Source organism: Microcaecilia unicolor, chromosome 6 (assembly GCF_901765095.1).
Source record: "Microcaecilia unicolor chromosome 6, aMicUni1.1, whole genome shotgun sequence".
Lineage (NCBI taxonomy): Eukaryota > Metazoa > Chordata > Amphibia > Gymnophiona > Siphonopidae > Microcaecilia > Microcaecilia unicolor.
This window is the reverse complement of record NC_044036.1, coordinates 337,389,714-337,410,767: the sequence shown is the minus strand read 5'-3', so window position 1 is coordinate 337,410,767 and position 21,054 is coordinate 337,389,714. Positions and strand designations below refer to the sequence as shown.

The window sequence follows — 21,054 nt, the reverse complement described above, 5'->3', positions numbered from 1 at the left end:
CACCACTCTACTCAAAAAAGAGCTCGAATCCAATTTCCAGCTCCTCACTTGCATGCAGGATTGTGCTGCCTTGAAAACTACCCACCTTACTGCTTGCTGTCAGGGATATTTGTGGCTGATACCTCACAGCTATGACCCCTCTTTTAAGATCGTCCCTGTGGCTTTACTATCATAACTCTGATTTTTTTGTTGTTGTTGTTTAATGTTCTGTGCGTTTGGCTTCACTGACTTGTAAGCTGTAAGGCGCAGAGAGTGCCTCGTGCTTCCGTAAAGCGCTGTGTACACCTTGCAGCGCTATAACTAGTAATCAGAGCCACACACCTGGCCACGCCCTTTGGTGCTCACCGAAGCCAAAGTCAAAGGCAAAGGCATTGCTTAGATTTTGAATGGAGACCGTGAAAGACCCTGTGACGTAACCGAACCCTATTGGTTGCAAAGTCAGGGTGACGTCATTGCCGGGCTGGCGGTGTAGGAAAAATGAACAATAGGCAGCGGTGGGAAGAAGAAGTCAAGTATGAGGAAGAGGAGGACACGGGGGTCAGCCTAGAACAGAGCTGTGATCGGAGGAGGGACAGACCCGCACCTTGAGGTGAGGTCCAGAGGTGGGATCAGGGGAGGGACCCACGAACCTCTGTCCAGGGGTGAGATCCAAAATAGAGGGACAGGCCTCCATCCAGCGGTGAGATCCAGATGTGTGACTGGGGAGAGGGACAGACAGGTAACAAGAGTGACTGGGGAAGAGAGGGACAGATCCGCATTCAGGAGTGAGATCCAGAGGTGTATGGTGGGGGAGGGGGGGAGGTCTGAAGAAAGATGTGATCGGAGGAATAAAAGACGTCGTGTATTCACTATTCAGAGAGAGGTGTGAGCAGAACCGGGGGAGGGACAAATTGACCCTCACCCAGAGGTTTAATAGGAAAAGAACAGACCCGCATGCAGAGATGATATGCAGAAGTGTGATTGGGAGAGAGACAGATGGACCTGCATCCAGAGCTATGATCGAAATAGGGAAAAGAAGGACCATTCGATCTGTATCCAGAAGTGAAATCCAGATGTGTGATGGGGGGGTTGAGGAAGGGGAAACCCGCACCCAGAGGTGCATTGCAAACGAGGGAAGGACGGACTCATCCTCACACAGACTAAAACGTGTTATTGTCAGGCAATATTCTTGCGACAAAAAATATTGAAGAAAAGTGAGCTATTCTGTGATGCGTTATGTTCTGAAGTGCTGTGGTGGTTACTTTTTCTGGGTAGTTTTCAAATACCTATAAACGAAGTTTATGGAATTAGACTCGGAAAGTTAAATCTGAAAGCAGAACCAAAAATGTTGTATCTGTAAAGCTATCTTAACCTGTTCAATAGTTGTCCACTGAAATCCTCTTGGTGCAAAGTAAAATCAGTTCATAACCAGTACTTGCAAAATAAGATAAGGCGTGCAAACTGTTTTTTTTTATTGCAGAAATCTTGGTGCAAAGTAAAATCAGTTCATAATTAGCACTTGCAAAATAAGATAAGGCGTGCAAACTGTTTTTTTTTTTTATTGCAGAAATCTTGGTGCAAAGTAAAATCAGTTCACAGCCAGCACTTGCAAAATAAGATAAGGCGTGCAAACTGTTTTTTATTGCAAAAATCTTGGTGCAAAGTAAAATCAGTTCATAACCAGCTCTTGCAAAATAAGATAAGGCGTGCAAACTGTTTTTTTATTTCAGAAATCTTGGTGCAAAGTAAAATCAGTTCACAGCCAGCACTTGCAAAATAAGATAAGGCGTGCAAACTGTTTTTTTATTGCAAAAATCTTTGTGCAAAGTAAAATCAGTTCATAATTAGCACTTGCAAAATAAGATATGGCGTGCAAACTGTTTTTTTTATTGCAGAAATCTTGGTGCAAAGTAAAATCAGTTCATAACCAGCTCTTGCAAAATAAGATAAGGCGTGCAAACTGTTTTTTTATTGCAAAAATCTTGGTGCAAAGTAAAATCAGTTCATAACCAGCACTTGCAAAATAAGATAAGGCGTGCAAACTTTTTTTATTGCAGAAAATACATATAAAAGAAAAGGGGGCGCCTTTTTTAACGCAAAGCTAATTTTATTTTGTAATCAGGGCAATTCTTTGAGAGGAAGAAGGGCGCCTGATTTGGACGTGCTGGTGGTGGCCGGCTCCTCATTGTTCCCAGGTAATTTCATTATGCAGGGCAGGACTAGCACTTCTCGGTTTGCTTTCAGGAAATGCAAATGCAGGGGGAGGGCCGACTTTTTTTTACTGCAGCGCTCCCGTGGAGAGGCAGAGAGCCCCGGGAAGCAGCAGGCGATCGAGTCCAGGGAGCAAAGTGGCGCGGGGGCAGCTCTGTGACCCGCGATCGGTGCTAAGAAGCCGCTGAAATCCGAAGAGGACCAGGACAAGCTGAACTTTGGCTAGAGTTACACTCGCCTGGAGGATGCGGCTGCCAGGGATCCGGGCTGCGGGAGCCTAGGAAAGGAGACGGAAAACAGCAGCCCTCCCCCTCCTCCTCCGTCTCTCTGAAAGGTGGGTCTGTGCCATTTTCTCTCTCCCTTTCTCTAGGGCCGAGCCGGAGCATCTTATCGATCTGAAATAGTTCTGGTTCTGCCTGAGGGATATCTGCAGTGCAGCCGATCTCTTAGTTCTGGCTTAATAAAGTCCGGGACTAGTTGTTTTGTTGGCCGAGATAGAGCAAGGCTTTCTCTTGTCAGATTTTTTTTTTATGGGGGGGGGGGGGGGTAGGGAACCAGGCGCTGGGGGACAGTGGCAGGAGCATCTTATCGATCTGAAATAGTTCTGGGTATGACTGAGGGATATCTGCAGCCGATCTCTTAGTTCCGGCTTAAACTCCGGGACTAGTTGTTTTGTTGGCCGATATGGAGCAAGGCTTTTTGTCAGATCTGTGGTTTTGTTGGGTGGGGGGAGAGGGGAACCCGGTGCTGAGGGCCAGTGGCAGCCCCCATCCAGCAGAGCAGTTGGCTCCTCTCTCTCTCTCTCTCTGCCAAGTTTCCGTTGTTGGGCTTAGGAAGAGGAGGGGGAGGCCCGGTGTTCGGTTTGTTTTAGCCTCCGATCGTGTCCCTGGCGGTTGTCCATGAGGCTGAAAGCCAGTCCCAGAGCCCAGGGCACACAAAAGAGAGGAGCCGAACTCTTCGGGCCGCAGCGCTAGCAAAATACGCTCCTGGGCGGGGTTCTGCTTTGAAAACATATTTCTGTTGGCGGCTAAACTAAACCGTGACGAGGTTTTTTTTTTTTTATTATTTTTCTTTCTGGTCTACATTTTCATTTCCAACATATAAATATTTATCGTTTCTGAAAGCTCCTCCTACTTAGCCACACCAGCCTTTTCTCGTATAAACAGTGAGCATAACAGGGTGTTGCTGTGCTGCTCCTCATCAGAGCTCCGCAGCAGGAGAGACGGCTGACATACTAGGCTACCTGCAGGTATAAAAAATGTACAGGCTCTCCCCCCCCCCCCCCAATGAAAATTATACAGAGTAGCATATATTGGGACAAAAGGGTAAAGAAAGGAGACTTAGAAATATGCTGAAAGAATAATCAATGGAGTGTAAATAAAACAGAGACAAACAACCCAGGCAAGTTGACATTTTGGAGAATCTGGCTGGTACTGCATGCTCCCAAAGACATTAATGTGACCTTTGTTCAGAATCAGGAGCATATTTTTTTGTCTTTGATCATGTTTACAAGACCAACCCCACCTCCGCTTCTAACCCTTAAGCTGGCCCAAAACTACATCTGATGCAGCCAGACCATTCCCTATCTGTACAGGGAAATTGCATCCATGTGCCTGTCAGAACAGCCTGTTAAATCAGCTTGATGGGAGAGTTTGTGATCCTGGCAACTTGCCCAGGTCCACACTTCTTTCTGAACTCCAGAAAGAATGCAGGGTTGGCTACAGTGTTATAATGAGGTAAGGGCACCCCAGTTAAAGAGCTAGCTTGGTCCACTTCTAGGACTAGCCTAGTGGTTAGTGCAGCAGACCTTGATCCTGGGGAACCGGGTTCAATTCCTACTTTGGCTCCTTGTGATTCTGGGCAAGTCACTTAACCCTCCATTGCCCCAGGTAAGTACCTGAATATACTATCCAGCTTATAATCGAAATAGAAAAACGCCTATATTGTGACCCAAATCGGGAGATAGGCATTTATCTCACAAAAACGAATAAAGCGGTATAATCGAAAGCCGAATTTGGACGTTTTCAACTGCACTCCGTCGCGGATGCGGACAAAGTTGATGGGGGCGTGTCGAAGGCATGGTGAAGGCGGAACTGGGGCGTGGTTATCGGCCGATCAGAGATGGGCGCCTTTTGCCGATAATGGAAAAAAATATGCGTTTTTAGCGAGAATTTAGGGCACTTTTCCTGGACCCTGTTTTTCCACGAATAAGGCCCCAAAAAGTGCCCTAAATGACCAGATGACCACTGGAGGGAATCGGGGATGACCTCCCCTGACTCCCCCAGTGGTCACAAACCCCCTCCCACCACAAAATATGGCGTTTCACAACTTTTTATTTTCACCCTCAAATGTCATACCCACCTCCCTGGCAGCAGTATACAGGTCCCTGGAGCAGTTGTTAGGGGTGCAGTGGACTTCAGGCAGGTGGACCCAGGCCCACCCCCCCCCCACCTGTTACACTTGTGCTGGTAAATGGGAGCCCTCCAAACCGCCCCTCAAACCCACTGTACCCACATGTAGGTGCCCCCCTTCACCCCTTAGGGCTATAGTAATGGTGTAGACTTGTGGGCAGTGGGTTTTGAGGGGGATTTGGGGGGCTCAACACCCAAGGGAAGGGTGCTATGCACCTGGGAGCTGTTTTACCTTGTTTTTTATTTTTGTAAAAGTGCCCCCTAGGGTGCCTGGTTGGTGTCCTGGCATGTGAGGGGGACTAGTGCACTACGAATCCTGGCCCCTCCCACAAACAAATGCCTTGGATTTATTCGTTTTTGAGCTGGGCGCTTTCGGTTTCCATTATCGCTGAAAAACAAAAACGCCCAGCTCACAAATTGTCGAATAAAACATGGACGTCTATTTTTTTTTCGAAAATACGGTTCGGTCCGCCCCTTCACGGACCCGTTCTCGGAGATAAACGCCCATGGAGATAGATGTTTTCCTTCTATTATGCCCCTCTATGTAAACCTCTTTGAATGTAGTTCCAACAACCATAGACAGGCAGTATATCAAGTCCCATTTCCCTTTCCCTATTTGAGATTCTACATGGAATGTTGCTAGTCGAGGAGTGGCCTAGTGGTTAGTGCAGTGGAACATGGAATGTTGCTACTATTTGAGATTCTGTTGCTACTATTTGAGATTCTGCATGGAATGTTGCTACTATTTGAGATTCTGTTGCTACTATTGGAGATTCTAGATGGAATGTTGCTACTATTTGAGATTCTGTTGCTACTATTTGAGATTCTACATGGAATGTTGCTACTGTTGGAGATTCTAGATGGAATGTTGCTACTATTTGAGATTCTACATGGAATATTAACGTTGCTATTCCACTAGTAACATTCCATGTAGAAGACTGCCCTTGCAGATCAGCAACGCGGCCGCGCAGGCTTCTGTTTCTGTGAGTCTGACATCCTGCACGTACATGGAATGTTGCTAGTGGAGGAGTAGCCTAGTGGTTAGCGCAGCGGACTTTGATCCTGGGAAACTGGGTTCAAGTCCCACTGCAGCTCCTCATGACTCTGGGCAAGTCACTTAACTCTCCATTGCCCCAGGTACAAATAAGTATCTGTATATACTATGTAAACCTCTTTGAATGTAGTTGCAAAAACCACAGAAAGGCAGTATATCACGTCCCATTTCCCTTTCCCTTTTTAAGATGCTACACATTGCTACTATTTGAGATTCTACATGGAATGTTGCTAGTAGAGGAGTAACCTAGTGATTAGTGCACCAGACTTTGATCCTGGGGTTTGATTCCCACTGCAGGTGCTTGTGACTTTGGGCAAGTCACTTAACCCTATATTGCCCATAAAATAAGTACCTGTATATACTATGTAAACAGCTTTGAATGTAGTTGCAAAAACCACAGAAAGGCGGTATATCAAGTCCCATTTCCCTTCCCTCACCACAGTGTAAAAGCTACTGTTCAGGGATGGACTGTACCAGTATTCTTCCCCTTTGTTCTCCTATCTTAATTTTGCTAATGACATCGGCAGCTGTGATCCTGTGTCCCAGCCTGGGCCAGCCCTCCGTATGACACACCTGATGTGAGTGGTTCAACTTGGCTGCAGCTTTAGTAACAAAACAGAACCAACAATTGCATAACTATTCCTGAGCCAACAATCACAAAAACACATTGCAGGGTATCTGACCCCAGCCCCCGCCGCGTGATCAGCAAGGTTGTTCATCTAACTGGAAGTAGGACCAGGACCCTCTGCTGTGCATCAGAGATGCCCATCCACAGGCACAGCATATCAGGGTTCAGCTGCGCCCCTCCCGCCCCCCCCCCCATTCTGTTCGATAGGGTACACTACCGTCAGCTTGGCATAGATGTTCTGCCACTTGGGCATTTAAACCCTGGGTGGAAAGCAGGGGGCCTGGGCTACAGTGGGAAAATCTCCCTCTGCATCCTGGCCACCAGTTTTGCGACATGGGTGAGTAAGCTGGGGGCACCCCACTACAATTTAGACTGTTTATGTGCCCCTGGCATCCCACCTTGTCCTTACCTATTTGGATACTGCAGTGGTTGCAGGTTGTAATAACGTTTTCAGTTTCCTTTTCTGGTTCGGTGTTATATGACACCCTTCATCATCAAATAAAATCCCAACACGCTTTACAGTCATATAACTCCAATTATATACTTGGCATCTGGAAAACCTGTGTTGAAAGTTTTTGGAAAGACCCTCAGAATCATCTCTTGGATATTACTGAACTGGGGCACAGCTGTGCTGGCCCAGTTTATGTAAACATCCCAAGCACGGACTGGTGAGAAATTACTACTGATAAACAGCACAAAAATTGTGTTTTGTTCCCTGTGTCGATTGCAACATTGTTCGTTTAGTTTGGTTTTCATTTTTGTCTTGGGGGAATTCACCCTCTTTACTGATGGTGTACGCGTGCATGCACTAATTTGCACACACACTCTTACACTCTTGTGCATTCTTACACTATCAGGAAACGGCACACTCCTTCAGAGAGTGTATGCTCTATTAACCGGAGTTGTGTGACACTCCCTTCCCCCTCCAGATTAAGCAATAAACATAAATATAACAAACCAATCAGTTTTAAGTAGAAATCCAAGTGGGTATAATCGGCCGCAGCTTCATTTATTAGTGAGGGACAAAATCACTAACCCGAGTAGTCAAATAAAACTGAACACAACCAAAAGACGTCTTGCCATGTGCAGCAAGGAGTCCGACAGAAGTGCAAAGGACGCCAGAGTCCCACGTGAAAAACACAGCCAGCCAAGAAGCGGGAACAGGATCAGGCTCTTTAAAACAGACCAAGGACTCTCAATATGTAGTTTAAAACTTTTATTTGGTGATGACTCAACATGGTTCCATGTTTCGGCATATACATGCCTGCTTCAGGAGTCTGAGTAAATATATTTGACAATCGCACATATTTTCAGTGATGTATCTTTAAAGTCTGAGCATAACTGGTCTCTTAAAAGACCGTTGATGGATTTAAGGAGTTGTGTCTGTACGTCAGGTAAGGGTTAATCCGCCACAACAGCAAGAGCAGTAGTCCAGGACTAAGCTGAATCTTAGACCCAACCATTGCTATCCAGAAATGGTTGTGGCCTTGTTCAAAGGGCCTTCTTGAAGACCAGCTTGAGTATTCCCCCCCCCCCCCCCCCCACTCCCAAAGCTGAGACAAAGAAAAACAACCAAATAACACAGTCAATGAACCTTAACAACCCATGGTGGGAGGTAGGGGGAATCCCGCTGCATCCAAGAAGCAGCCAGAAGTCCTGGATTTCAGAGACACCTGCATTTAAAGATCCCCCACCCTGAGCCCACCCGACCACTTGGGGAAGGCTCTGATTGGTGGATCCGTTAAACTTGTGCCTGCCCAACTGGGCAAGCAGGCTTCAAAGGATGAGCCTCATTCACCCCACAGTCCCGACTAACCAGGCTGTAGTGAGCAAGGTCCCCTGTGTACATGAGGCTCAACTTCGGGGTGGTGCTCACCTACCCATTAATTCTGGGCTCTGTACAAGGAAATTGCCTTTGGATTCTTGTGCAAAGAATGTACACTATTATTGGCAAATGGAAAATACTGTACAGTCAATATTTAACGTGATTTAACTGGCCAGAAACGGCTCCTGGCCAGTTACGTTGCCTGTTCGGGCTAACAGGTCATTTTCAGTGGCACCTAATCAGTTAGTACCAAACTGAAAACCAGCTGTTTTGAGGGCGTTCCAGGATGGAGTCAGCACTTGGCTGGTTAAGTGGTGAAATTCAGAGCTTAGCTGGACAGGTTAACTGCATTAATAGGACCATATAACTGGTAATGTGTTAGCCAGCTCCACAAACCTGGAAATTCATTGCCAGTGCCAATGGTGGTCAGCAAAACACTGATCGCCACCAGCTGATTTTGGGCCCTGTGGAGTTTTTTTCCTGCTCATTTTCATTTGTTGATGACATGCAAAGACTTGGGATAATGTTGTTTGATGTTTGCTATGGTGGTGAATGTGTGCAACGGCCTCCCGGTAGAGGTGCTGGAGACAAAGACTATCTGAATTCAAGCGAGCTTGGGACAAGTCCAGAGGATCTCTAAAGGAGAAGAAAGGATAGTAGATGGTATGGAAAGGCAGACAGGTCATATGGTCTGCATCTGCCTTCATTTTTCTGTTTCTATGTGCAAATGACAGCCTGCCCCTAGAAGGTACAGATGGACCATAGACAAATGTGGGATATTTTAAGACCAGAATAGGCCATAAATCAAGGTGCCAAAAAGCATGAACATCTATTTTATTTATTTATGTATTAGGATTTATTTACCACCTTTTTGAAAGAATTCACTCAAAGCAGGGGCGTATCTGGACTTCGCCGGTGGGGGGGGGGGGTCCAGAGCCGAGGTGAGGGGGCACATTTTAGACCCCCCCCCCCCGCCGCCACCCCCTGCCGCCATTGCCACCACCACACACCCCCCCCCCCCCCCGCCGCCGCCAGAACCACCTCCGTGGCCCACCCGACGACCGTTTCGACCGCCGCCGACCCTCCGCCCGCTGTCACCTACCTCTGCAGGCAGGAGACCCCAACCCCCGCCAGCCGAATTCGTCTTCCTTCGTTGTTTGATTCTTCTTTCTGAGTCTGACTCTGACGTCCTGCAAAGGTAGGCGACGGCAGGTTGGTGGCGGGAGGGGGGGTTGCGAGGGCCGTCGGTAGGGGGGGTCCAGGGCCAAATCTATGGGGGCCCTGGCCCCCGTGGCCCCATTACAGATACGCCCCTGACTCAAAGTGGTGTACAGTAAGAATAAATCAAACTTAAGCAATAGATAATTAAAACAGTAAAAATATTAAAATAACAATACAAAGTATGGCATAGTTACTTCTTACAATGTCGACACAATACATAATAGAATATTTTAATTGACAGTGTAGGGTATAAGCAAAGATGGAACATATAGATAGGTAAGAGAGTAAGAGGAGTTAGAAAGTAAGGGGAATAATGTAAAGAAAGGTGCACATGAGGTCAGAGAGGTGATTAAATGTTATTCAGCTAGGGTAGGAGTGGATGCAAACTAAAAACAAAATTTGGATGAAATAGCAGACCTAGGAAAAAGATGGAGGGGAGGATGTAACAAAGGCGCATTTGGTATTGTAAGCGAGTTCTGTTAGCTCTGCTGTTGGACCATCCCACCCTTCCCTGCCTGTCACAGGGAACTCTGATGTTCATCAGATGAAGCCCAGGGGGAGCTCCCTTGACCATAATCTCCTTGTCAGTTCCTCTCTCTTCTGGAAACAATTAGTTGCTGAAAGCACTGTATCTGTGTCTGTTTTCAGTATAGTTAATGGCATCCCTAGCTCACTTATTCAGAAAAGGCTGGGGTTGCAGGGGTAGAGCATCCCTTCCTGCCTTGCTTGCTACCCCTCCCCCACACTCACAGAATTCTGCATATCCTACTTCCGCCTGCCTTTCTCAGCGCTCTCAGTGGTGTTTGGGTCTCTCTGACCCAGGCTGGATGGAAAGGGATTTCAGAAATACACTTCCAAGATAAGATTTCCCCCAGTCTGGTTATGGCTCTTGCACTGAAAGTATATTTTTGCAGTTGTAAGTACGCCGGAGTTTGGTCCCCCAGAATGATTCCGGGGGCCAAACCTTTCTTCTCCCATGTGAATGGGTAATGGATAGTCACAGGGAAGTCTTGGATTGCACCTTTCTTACGTGTGATTCATAGCAGAAAGTATAAAGAAAAGAAACTAGAAACCCCCTCCTCCCACCCTCGGAAAATCCCCAAAATGTTTCAAGTGCTCCTTTCCACACCCAGAAACCTCCTGCTGCATGCCTTGTGCTTAATATAGCAGTGATTCAGCAGAAATCTCTCAGGCTTGCTTTCTGTTCTTAGCTCCGTGGGTCATGTCCACACTGCCTTATTCCCTTGTGCTTCAGCATCATGGTTTTAAGACACCCAACCGTTCACGTTTATCACCCCAGAGGTGGCTGCGTACCATATTTCCACATGGTTTCTGTTGTTCGGGTGATGTGTGCTACGGAAGGATTTCGCAGGACAGAAAACCCAGTTGCTAAACTTTCCACACCAGTTTCTTGTGCTGTTCTTCCATTTTTGTAAGCTAAAAGCAGGCTGCCTCTGTTTGGGGTACAGCAAAGAGAGGGAGCAAAGTACAAACAAAGGTCCGAATAGCGAAAAAAAAACTGCACCAGGGGCCTTAAAAAGAGGGACACAGTTCTTTAATTGTACAGCTTTATAGAACAGTCTTCGAAAAGGACCCGACGCGAGCCGTGTTTCGGCGCACAGCGCCTGCGGCAGGGGTCACGACGGTAGCAGGAAGAATGTGCGGATTAACTCCGCAGAAATATTGGAAGCTACGTGTAGCAGCGATATATATTCCTTCGCACATGTAGAAAAGTAACGCTCGTGTAGTAAAAAAGTAACGCTCTCCTTCGATATTGGAGTACAAAAAGTATCGGAGAGCGTTACTTTTCTACATGTGCGAAGGAATATATATCGCTGCTACACGTAGCTTCCAATATTTCTGCGGAGTTAATCCGCACATTCTTCCTGCTACCGTCGTGACCCCTGCCGCAGGCGCTGTGCACCGGAACACGGCCCGCGTTGGGTCCTTTTCGAAGACTGTTCTATAAAGTGTATGGTTAAAGAACTGTGTCCCTCTTTTTAAGGCCCCTGGTGTTGTTTGTTTTTCCTATTTTGCCTCCATTTGGGACCATCTGTCCCTGCGAAGGGCTCACATGGTATCTATTCATTTTTCAAAGTCTTGGGTTACATGTAAGCTGTTACAGAATCTTGTCAGGTGGACATGGTGGTTCAAGCTGGCTTCCCTCTCATAAGAAAAGAACATTTCTCCTTCACCTACTTGGCTAATTCTCCCCTGCATGCATGGGTATCATGTTTGCCGCTTTGTGAGCGTTCTCCTTAATGTGCACTAGGGTGAGGCGTACACATTGGGGTTGATATTCAAAGTGATTTAATCAGCTAGAAATAGCTATTTTGGAGGCGTTCCGGGGATGGTCAGCACTTGACCTATTAAGTGTTGGTATTGAGTGCTTAACCGGCCAGTTAACCACATAAAAGCTGACTATCGCACTTAACCGGCTAAGTGTCCGCAAACCCGGAAATTCAAAGATGTGGCCTGGCACTGAATTTCCAGGTTTAGCAAAACATTGATCACCACCATTTGAATATCGATCCCATTGTCTCTTATGATGTACTAATGGCCTCTCACTTTGGCTGTGTTAAAAGACCACAAAGCTGAGCCGCATGAGATAACCTCCTTGAAACCAGGCATGAGCATTCAGATCAAAGACACGGAAGGGAGCAGCCAGCTATCCAGTCAAAAGCTGCATGGCAGTCTGACTTTAAAATGAGCACTTCTCATGTTATAAATAGGACTCAGGAAGGGGGGATGTGTTTCCCCCTTTGTTACAGGAAACCCTGGGTCACAAACCCTCTTCTCCCTCCAAACAGAATGGAAATTGTGCAGTATCGCCAAAACAAATCAACTTTTAACGGCCTTGAGTTTCTTCAGAACCTGGGGGAAATAATTTGTGTATTTGTAACCTCCCCCTCACGATAAACACCAAAAGCCTTATGAGATGAGGTTTAAGAACTTAAGCACTGGGTACGCAGGAGAGGAGAGATCGGAGGAACATGAAACAGACCTTTAAATACTTGAACATTTCTAATCGCGCCCAGGAAGTGAGGGGGGAGGGGGAATAATTAAAAAAAATATTTCTTCCTAAATCAGCTTCCCAGGGGATGTGATGGAGGCACAAACCACCTGGAATAGACAGAAGCCTTAGGGACCCCTTTTACAAAGCTGTGCTACAAGGTCCCCGCGTTATTTTTACTGCATGCGTTTTCCACGTTCTGAGGCCACTTTTAGCACAGCTGTGAAATGGCTGCAGTTTCTTTTATTAATAGCTAAGCGCTAATTTCCCAATTAGCGCACGGCCGTTACCGCATGAGCCCTTCCCAGTACCTGTTTTGTAGATGGTAAGATCTTGTATGCTAGGCCTGTGCTAATCATCAGAATTAGCAATTTGCCTGCACAGGTCATGCCTACTCTCTGCCCCCGTGCTATAAAATAGGTAATATTTTTTTAGTGTGAGATTGGCACGTTCTGATCCCAGAACTACTGCGGAATGCTTGAGTGCGTCCCACAGTAGTGAACGTAAGAGTAGCCATACTGGGTCAGACCAGTGGTCCATCTAGCCCAGTATCCTGTTTTCCAAACAATGGCCAAGCCAGGTCACAAGTACCTGGCAGAAACCCAAATCGTGGCAACATTCCATGTAGAACCTCAAAGAATAGCAAGATTCTGGAATCCTAGAGTGTGACAAGATTCCAAGTAGAACCCCAAAGAATAGCAAGACTCTGGAATTCTAAAGAGTGACAAGATTCCATGTAGAACCCCAAAGAATAGCAAGACTCTGGAATCCTAAAGAGTGACAAGATTCCATGCAGAATCTCAAAGAGTAGCATCATTCTGTGTAGAACCCCAAAGAATAGCAAGATTCTGGAATCCTAAAGAGTGACAAGATTCCATGCAGAAACTCAAAGAGTAGCAACATTCTGTGTAGAACCCCAAAGAATAGCGAGATTCTGGAATCCTAAAGAGTGACAAGATTCTATGCAGAAACTCAAATAGTAGCAACATTCCACTAGAACCCCAAAGAATAGCAAGATTCTGGAATCTTAAAGAGTGACAAGATTCTATGCAGAAACTCAAATAGTAGCAACATTCCACTAGAACCCCAAAGAATAGCAAGATTCTGGAATCTTAAAGAGTGACAAGATTCTATGCAGAATCTCAAAGAGTAGCAACATTCTGTGTAGAACCCCAAAGAATAGCAAGATTCTGGAATCCTAAAGAGTGACAAGATTCCATGCAGAATCTCAAAGAGTAGCATCATTCTGTGTAGAACCCCAAAGAATAGCAAGATTCTGGAATCCTAAAGAGTGACAAGATTCTATGCAGAATCTCAAAGAGTAGCAACATTCTGTGTAGAACCCCAAAGAATAGCAAGATTCTGGAATCCTAAAGAGTGACAAGATTCCATGCAGAATCTCAAAGAGTAGCATCATTCTGTGTAGAACCCCAAAGAATAGCAAGATTCTGGAATCCTAAAGAGTGACAAGATTCTATGCAGAATCTCAAAGAGTAGCAACATTCCATTAGAACCCCTAAGAATAGCAAGATTCTAGAATCCTAAAGAGTGACAAGATTCCATGCAGAATCTCAAAGAGTAGCAACATTCCATGTTATTTTCATGTAACTTCCTTGAGTTTCCCCTAGTCTTTGTATTTTTGGAACGAGTAAAAAATCGATTTACTTCTACTTCTTCTACACCACTCAGGATTTTGTAGACCTGAGTCATATCGCCCCTCATCCGTCTCTTTTCCGAGCTGAAGAGCCCTAACCTCTTTAGCCTTTCCTCACCCGAGAGGAGTTCCATCCCCTTTATCATTTTGGTCACCCTTCTTTGAACCTTTTTTAGCGTGCGGTAAGAATGCATTAGTGCTTACTGCCGCTTAGTAAAGGGGTCCCTTAGTTGTGTGGATACCAAAATTTGGCTGTAGTCAGTGGCCGTGTGCCAGAAGTTTTCACCTGGTTCCCGAGGTCTAAAGACTGAAACTTGATGATCCAGAAAAGAGCTGAACACCTGTTTGTCCCATAACAGCACCTCTGTCAGCCTTGTTTTGCCATAACCCCGATTGGCAAATCAGCCCTTCCCTGTCTGTCTGGGGCAAAGATCCCAGGGATTTAATGTGTTGGTTACAGCTGTGGTGGGACGGTTGCCATGCAGAGCTCTCTCGGTCCAATTGTGTAATTATTTACTTTTTAAACACATGCAGAAAAAGTTTCGACCAGACAAGTGGTCTGCAAAATATAAATACAGATGAATGGAAACGGCAGTGCGATTGGCTGCTGGAATTTATTTATTCAGATTGATAAACCAGGCAATGAATGACGCCCTTTAGTGGTTTACAATAATAACAAAATAAGCATCCACAAACCAACAAAAACAGTAAGGTATAGTAATAAATACCAAACCCCTAAAGTAGGACTGTAACATTGCTGTGTGGGGGCAGGTTGTTTTCTACATCTATTTCTTGTCTCTTCAAATTTTGCTAAAATTTGATTTATTTACACTTTTTGTGGTGCACGCTGTCCCTGCTTTTAAAATAGTCCTTCTGAGTCCAAGGTTCAGCAGTTCATGGTTTACATGTCACACTTGACTGCCGTTCTCCAGCTGTCCGTGCTGTATTCATGCTTTAGCCTATCAGCGTGATGGGCGCGTAGGGTTTTTGATGAAGATTTGCTTTGTGTTCTGTTCATGCTTTGTGTGGTCAGCGTGCCACCTGCTCTGGGCTCTGAAGGACCAGGCACAGCACTGCTATTATTTGCCATCCAGGGATTATCTTGATTTCTAAAGGTTTGACCACTAATATATTTTCAGCAAGGGAAAAGGGATCCTTCAGTATTAACTGTCAGGTTAGCCCCCTACTCTGTTTAGTTTTCGAAGGTAGGTGGAGGTTTTTTTGGTCAGTGATTACAGCCGACACCTTAAGTTGCAAAGAGCGTTCCTTAAACTAAGTTGAAGGACAGTCAACTGGGTGTTTTATGAGACCTTTTGCTCCATGCCAAGAATGGTGAAGCTTCCAGATTGGTGATTGTCCTGGTTTTTAACTGTTTGATGCTGGTTAGCAATATTTAGACCAGTGATATAAGTTTGCCAGTTATTGACAATGTTGTTTAAGACAAGCCAGTGAGGGGAAAGGAACTGGAAATTGTCCTGGTGGCTGCTGGTACCCCTTCTGCTGGTTATAATTAATGTAACATGAGATTCCCTGAGGCTAGTCAGCTGAGTGTTTTGATTTTGAGTGCTGTATCCTGGAGCTAAACACTGACCTCTTAAAGTGTCCCTGCCTCTGCTGACACATCTGCTTTGTGTGTTTCAGGTCTAGGTAGGTCATTCGATTACTTTTAGATCTGAGAAACAAACCCATAAAAAGGAGTGATTTTCTTTGCTTGCTGGGGTAATTCTGCCCTGCATACAGCTGCCAAGTTCTCCAGTTCCAGACGAGAGACTTTTTGGCCAATCCTGGTTTTGAACTTACATCTCAAAACAGTGTGGGATTTGTAGTCCCTGGTTTTTATCCACTGAAATCCCATAATGCATCACTAAGCTAAACCCAAAGAGAGCCCGGTTCAATCCCTGCTGCTCGTGATGTTGGGCAAGTGACTTAGGGGTCCTTTTTGCTAAGCTTTGCTAATATAGGCCTTAGCGCATTCTTATGAGGGTCTTTCCTGCGTGCTACGGCCATTTTTACCGTGGCTGTAAAAAAAACCCTTATTGTCCATTAATTTCATTTATGGCCGTGGCTAATGTTACCATTAACACACGGCCGTTTTTTTCAAATTACCACATGAACACTTAACGCCATCTAAATAGGAGATGGTCAGGGCTTCCGCGTTAACCGTGCGCTAACCAAATAGTGCAGGAACGCCCATTCTCCGCTCCTGCCATGCCCCCTCAACAAATGACAGAAAGTAATTACTGCATGGTTAGCGCATGCACCTCTCAAAACTAACACAGAAGCATTAAGGAGTCCCACATTAGGCTTTTTTTTTTGGGGGGGGCTGCACTAGCGCCTAACGCAGCTTAATAAAAGGACCCATTGGATTGTAAACCCTCCAGGGACAGGGTAAGTACCTAGGGGACTTATTACTAAGCAGTGCTAAAAAGTGATCTGGTACTAGTCTTTCCTGTGTGCTCAGGTTGCTTTTAACATTGCCACAAAATGGCCGCTTCTTCAATTTCAGTAATAATTGTCCTATGAAGGACATGCAGCTTTCATTCCATTCTCATGTCTATTTGGATTTTGCTCATCCCTCTTTTGGTAGTAGCTCAAGGTGAGTTACATTCAGGTACTCTGGATATTTCTCTGTCTCAGAAGGGCTCATGATCTAAGTTTGTACCAGAGGCAATGGAGGGTTAAGTGACTTGCCCAAGATCACAAGGAGCAGCAGTGGGATTTGAACCACTGGTGCTCTAACCACTAGGCCACTCCTCCACCCCAAAGAATCTTGTTACTCTTTGGGGTTCTACATGGAATGTTGCTACACTTTGAAATTCTAAATGGAATCTTGTTATTCTTTAGAATTCTAGAATCTTTATTTATTTAGATTTTGCTCACCCCTTTTTCTGTAGTAGCTCAAGATGAGTTGCATTCAGGTACACTAGGTATTTCTGTGTCCCTGGGGGGCTCACAAGCTAATTTTGTACTTGAGGCAATGGAGGGTGAAGTGACTTGTCCAACATCAGCAGGAGCAGCAGTGGGATTTGATCCAGCCACCTCTAGATGTCAAGTCTAGTGTTCTAACCATTAGTCCACTCCATCAATACTTTCTTCCCTGCTTAAGCTATGTAGTTTAAGCTGTTATTCTGAATGTTTAGACAATTTTTCACAATTATTTTAATAGCTATATTTGCACAGTAATGTTGCTAAATTATTTAATTATTCATTATGTATGTTTGTTTATTACTGAATGTCTATGGCGTTGTTTACTTTTTGATGTGTGTTTTCATTATTCTCATTCATATTCGTTATTATGGTTTATATTTAATATTCGTGTTTATTATGGAATGCGCTCCCTCTGACTGTCAGAGCAGAGAACAACTACCTCAGCTTCCGAAAGAAGCTAAAAACCTACTTCTTCCCAAAGACTGGAATATAATACTCACGGATCATCGATCCCCTACGAACTTTAGAAACATCTAATTTAACACAAACTATATTTATACTGTATAACGCTTTATAACGCTATATCTAATCAATCAGAATGTATTCGCCCAATGTCTTACTTATAAATCTGTAACTTCTGTCCCACGAAAGCTTTAAACCCGCATGGAACCCTAAACAGGGGATACTAGCGGTATAAAAGACCTAAATTGAATCGAATTATTTACCTAGACCCCTGAGGCAGGCATTTCCTGCCGAAGCACAGACTGAGCCCCTCATGTGAAGGCTCCTTGCGCTTTTTTTTTTTTTTTTAATTTATAGTTTTTATTGGTCAAATAATACAACCAACCAACATTTAAAATGTCTTTTTCCAACCATAAATCCCATTAACATAAGTATGAACATTGGACAAACTTCCATCACAATAAAGTTTTTCCATTTTAGCCCTCCCTTCCCCTACCCTTCTACCCACCCTCCCCTCCCCTCCCCTCCCCTCCCCTCTCCTCTCCTCCACCATCCTTGCGCTTTTTTGCTTCCCACTTGCTAATTTTCCCATTAGCTCATGAGCATTTACGGACACCTGTTTTGTGGGCAGGTACGGACTTTGCGTGCTAACCATGAACTAATGTGAGCTAGTGTGCATCAGTTTAGTGAGGTAACCTACTCTCCGCCCCCCCCCCCCCCCCCCAGACAAGCCGCAGTGCTAAAAAATAAAAACTGTTTTTTTAGCATGAGTAGCTTGTGTTCGTGTAAAAAAAATGCTGCTGGATACCTGAGCGCACCCCGGTAGGGCATTTTTACCTGCGGTAAGCACGCATTAGTAAAAGGACCCCTCTAGCGTATCTGAAAGTAAAGGTGGGAGCAAAATTAAATCAATCAGTCAACCATGACAGGCTTGTCAAGAGAGCCAGGCCTGGCCTGGCCTGACCTAAATCTCCCTCTTGAGCCGGGTAACCTGATAGCTTTGCTTGTGCCCTTTCACTGCTGTCTTGTGAAGTTCTCCGCGCTCCGATTGTATTTCACTGATCTGAAGTAGGTGTTTGCAATACATTTCTCATCAGCACTGTTTATAAGGCTGGGAACTGGAATTTTTTGAACATACTTACATGGTTCATTTTCACCTCCCTGGATCATAACATTTGTGCAAGAGGGACTGGGTGTGTTAATGCTCCCAGCACTGGCTGGCTTATAATTTACCTTTGGTTTAGAAGTCAAAGAGCCCAGTTATGCAATAAGAAGGGAGGTCACTGATTACATTACACTTGGCCTTGCAGTGACTTGGAGGAATAAAGGCTGAAATCTCAACCCACCACACTCCGTTTTTCTGCAAACTCCCCTGCCTCACATGCGGCCGTTCAAAGTCTGTTCTTCCTACTTACACAGACAGAGACCCACTTGCTGCACTGGTGCTCGGATTCATTCCCTGTACACCAGGAGTTCTCAACCCAGTTCTCGGGACACACTTAGTCAGTCAGTTTTCAGGGTATCTACAATGAATATGCATGACATAAATGTGCTTCCACTATCTCCATTGTATATCTATCTATCTCATGCATATTCATTGTGGAAATCCTGAAAACTTCCCTTATGATTTTTGTTTTTGCAAATGAATGTAGTGCTGGTGAAAGGTTTGGAGTGCTCTGAGTAGCATTGACAAGGCCCAGTGCTTGAGGGCCATCAACAGCACAGGTTTTCAGGATAACCCTCATGAATATGCATGAAGGAGACTTGTATACAATGGAAGTAGAAGGAATGCAAATCTTCATCCATATTCATGAGGGATATCCTGAAAACCTGACCCTTGAGGAGTGACGATGGAATTCTAAGGGCCTACAGTAGTGTTATTCATTGCAAGGCTGGGTAGCCAGTGGCAACCCTCATCGACCCTAACACACACACACTCTCTCACACTTTTTCCTCAGATTTGCTGCTAGCATATATTCATAGCAATTATTATGTTTATTATCTGTACTGTCATCATTATATATATATATATATATATATATATATATATATATATATATATATATATATATATATCATAGAACTTACCCTCAGCAACATTTAAACCAAAGTCCTGGATTTTTCTGTGTCAAAGGACTATTGCATTCCAATTGCATCAGCCCAAGGACATTGACAATCTAGATCGATTACATCGGCCCAAGGACATTGGCAATCTAGATCGATTACATCGGCCCAAGGAGACTGACAATCTAGATCGATTACATCGGCCCAAGGACATTGGCAATCTAGATCGATTTACATCGGTCCAAGGAGACTGACAATCTAGATCGATTACATCGGCCCAAGGACATTGGCAATCTAGATCGATTACATCGGCCCAAGGACATTGACAATCTAGATCGATTACATCGGCCAATGAGACTGACAATCTAGATCGATTACATTGGCCCAAGGACATTGACAATCTAGATCGATTACATCGGCCCAACTACATTGACAATCTAGATCGATTACATCGGCCCAAGGAGACTGACAATCTAGATCGTTTACATCGGCCCAAGGAGACTGACAATCTAGATCGATTACATTGGCCCAAGGACATTGACAATCTAGATCGATTACATCATCCCAAGAACACTAACCAGCTATATCCATCCGTGAAGATTCCAGAGAATCTTGAAGAAGAGACCTTGTCACATTATATCACTCAATCTGGAGCCTGCATACTTTCAAGCTGACATATAAGACTATAGGAACGATTCTTCCGATATTGTTAATAATCATCAATCAGCCAATCTCCATCTCCTGTTTATCTTCTACAGAGAGAAACAGAAAGGGAGAGAATCAAAATCCATCAGAGGGTAGGGCTAAATGGCCATTTTTCTCAATGGAGGAAGGTGAACAGTGGAGTGCCACAGGGATCTGTACTGGGACCGGTGCTATTTAACATATTTATAAATGATCTGGAAATCGGAACCACAAGTGAGGTGATTAAGGGGCCCTTTAACTAAAGGGCTGGCGTGCAGCAGTTCGGAACTACCCAGGGAGCCCAGCCGTAGTTCTCACCCCCAGCATGCATCATTTCTGGCACTACAAAATTATTTTCTAGCGTATCTGGCCTTAAAAAGGGTTTGGACAAGTTCCTGAAGGAAAGTTCATAGTCTGCTATTGAGATGGACATGGGGGAAGCCACTGCTTGCTCCGGGATTGGTATCATGGAATGTTGCTACTAATTGGGTTTCTGCCAGGTACTTGTGACCTGGATTGGCCACTGTTGGAAACAGGATGCTGGGCTTGATGGGTCATTGGTCTGACCCAGTATGGCTACTTTTATGTTCTTATGCTCTGATAAGAAACCATTTGGTCAACCAAAAAGCACAATTTCTTATTACAGAATGAGAGCTATAATTAAAAAAACCTGTATTTTGCTTTCTGATTGGTTGTATATCAAACCAAAAAATGCCCTCTAGTAGCATGCAGAAGCCCCTCCCACATCAGCCCCCACTAATTTACACCTTTCTATTACTGGATATGGGCACTCCTGGAACTGAACTAAAAAATACAGAAGCACCAAATAGTAAACCGGTTTCATGGCATTCGTAGGCCTAGGACCTTTGGACTCACAAAATGAAAATTAGCCTTTTCCTGCTCAAACTGAGCTCCCCGTT

The 21,054-nt window shown here is 44.9% G+C and overlaps 1 protein-coding gene across 4 annotated transcripts in view; it reads left to right on the top strand.

Annotated features, from left to right (window-relative positions):
• Positions 1-518: 518 nt before the first annotated feature.
• The window catches only part of CDC42EP4 (CDC42 effector protein 4), a 52,478-nt gene continuing 31,942 nt past the window's right edge, over positions 519-21,054 (top strand). Inside the window, exon 1 of one of the 4 annotated variants that reach the window (XM_030208535.1) lies at positions 519-589. The gene's annotated coding sequence lies outside the window, so the exon portion shown is untranslated. Of the gene's footprint in view, positions 590-2,154; positions 2,175-2,259; positions 2,525-15,091; positions 15,112-21,054 lie in introns of those variants that run through there. The other 3 variants (XM_030208536.1, XM_030208534.1, XM_030208537.1) reach the window with 3 other exon arrangements.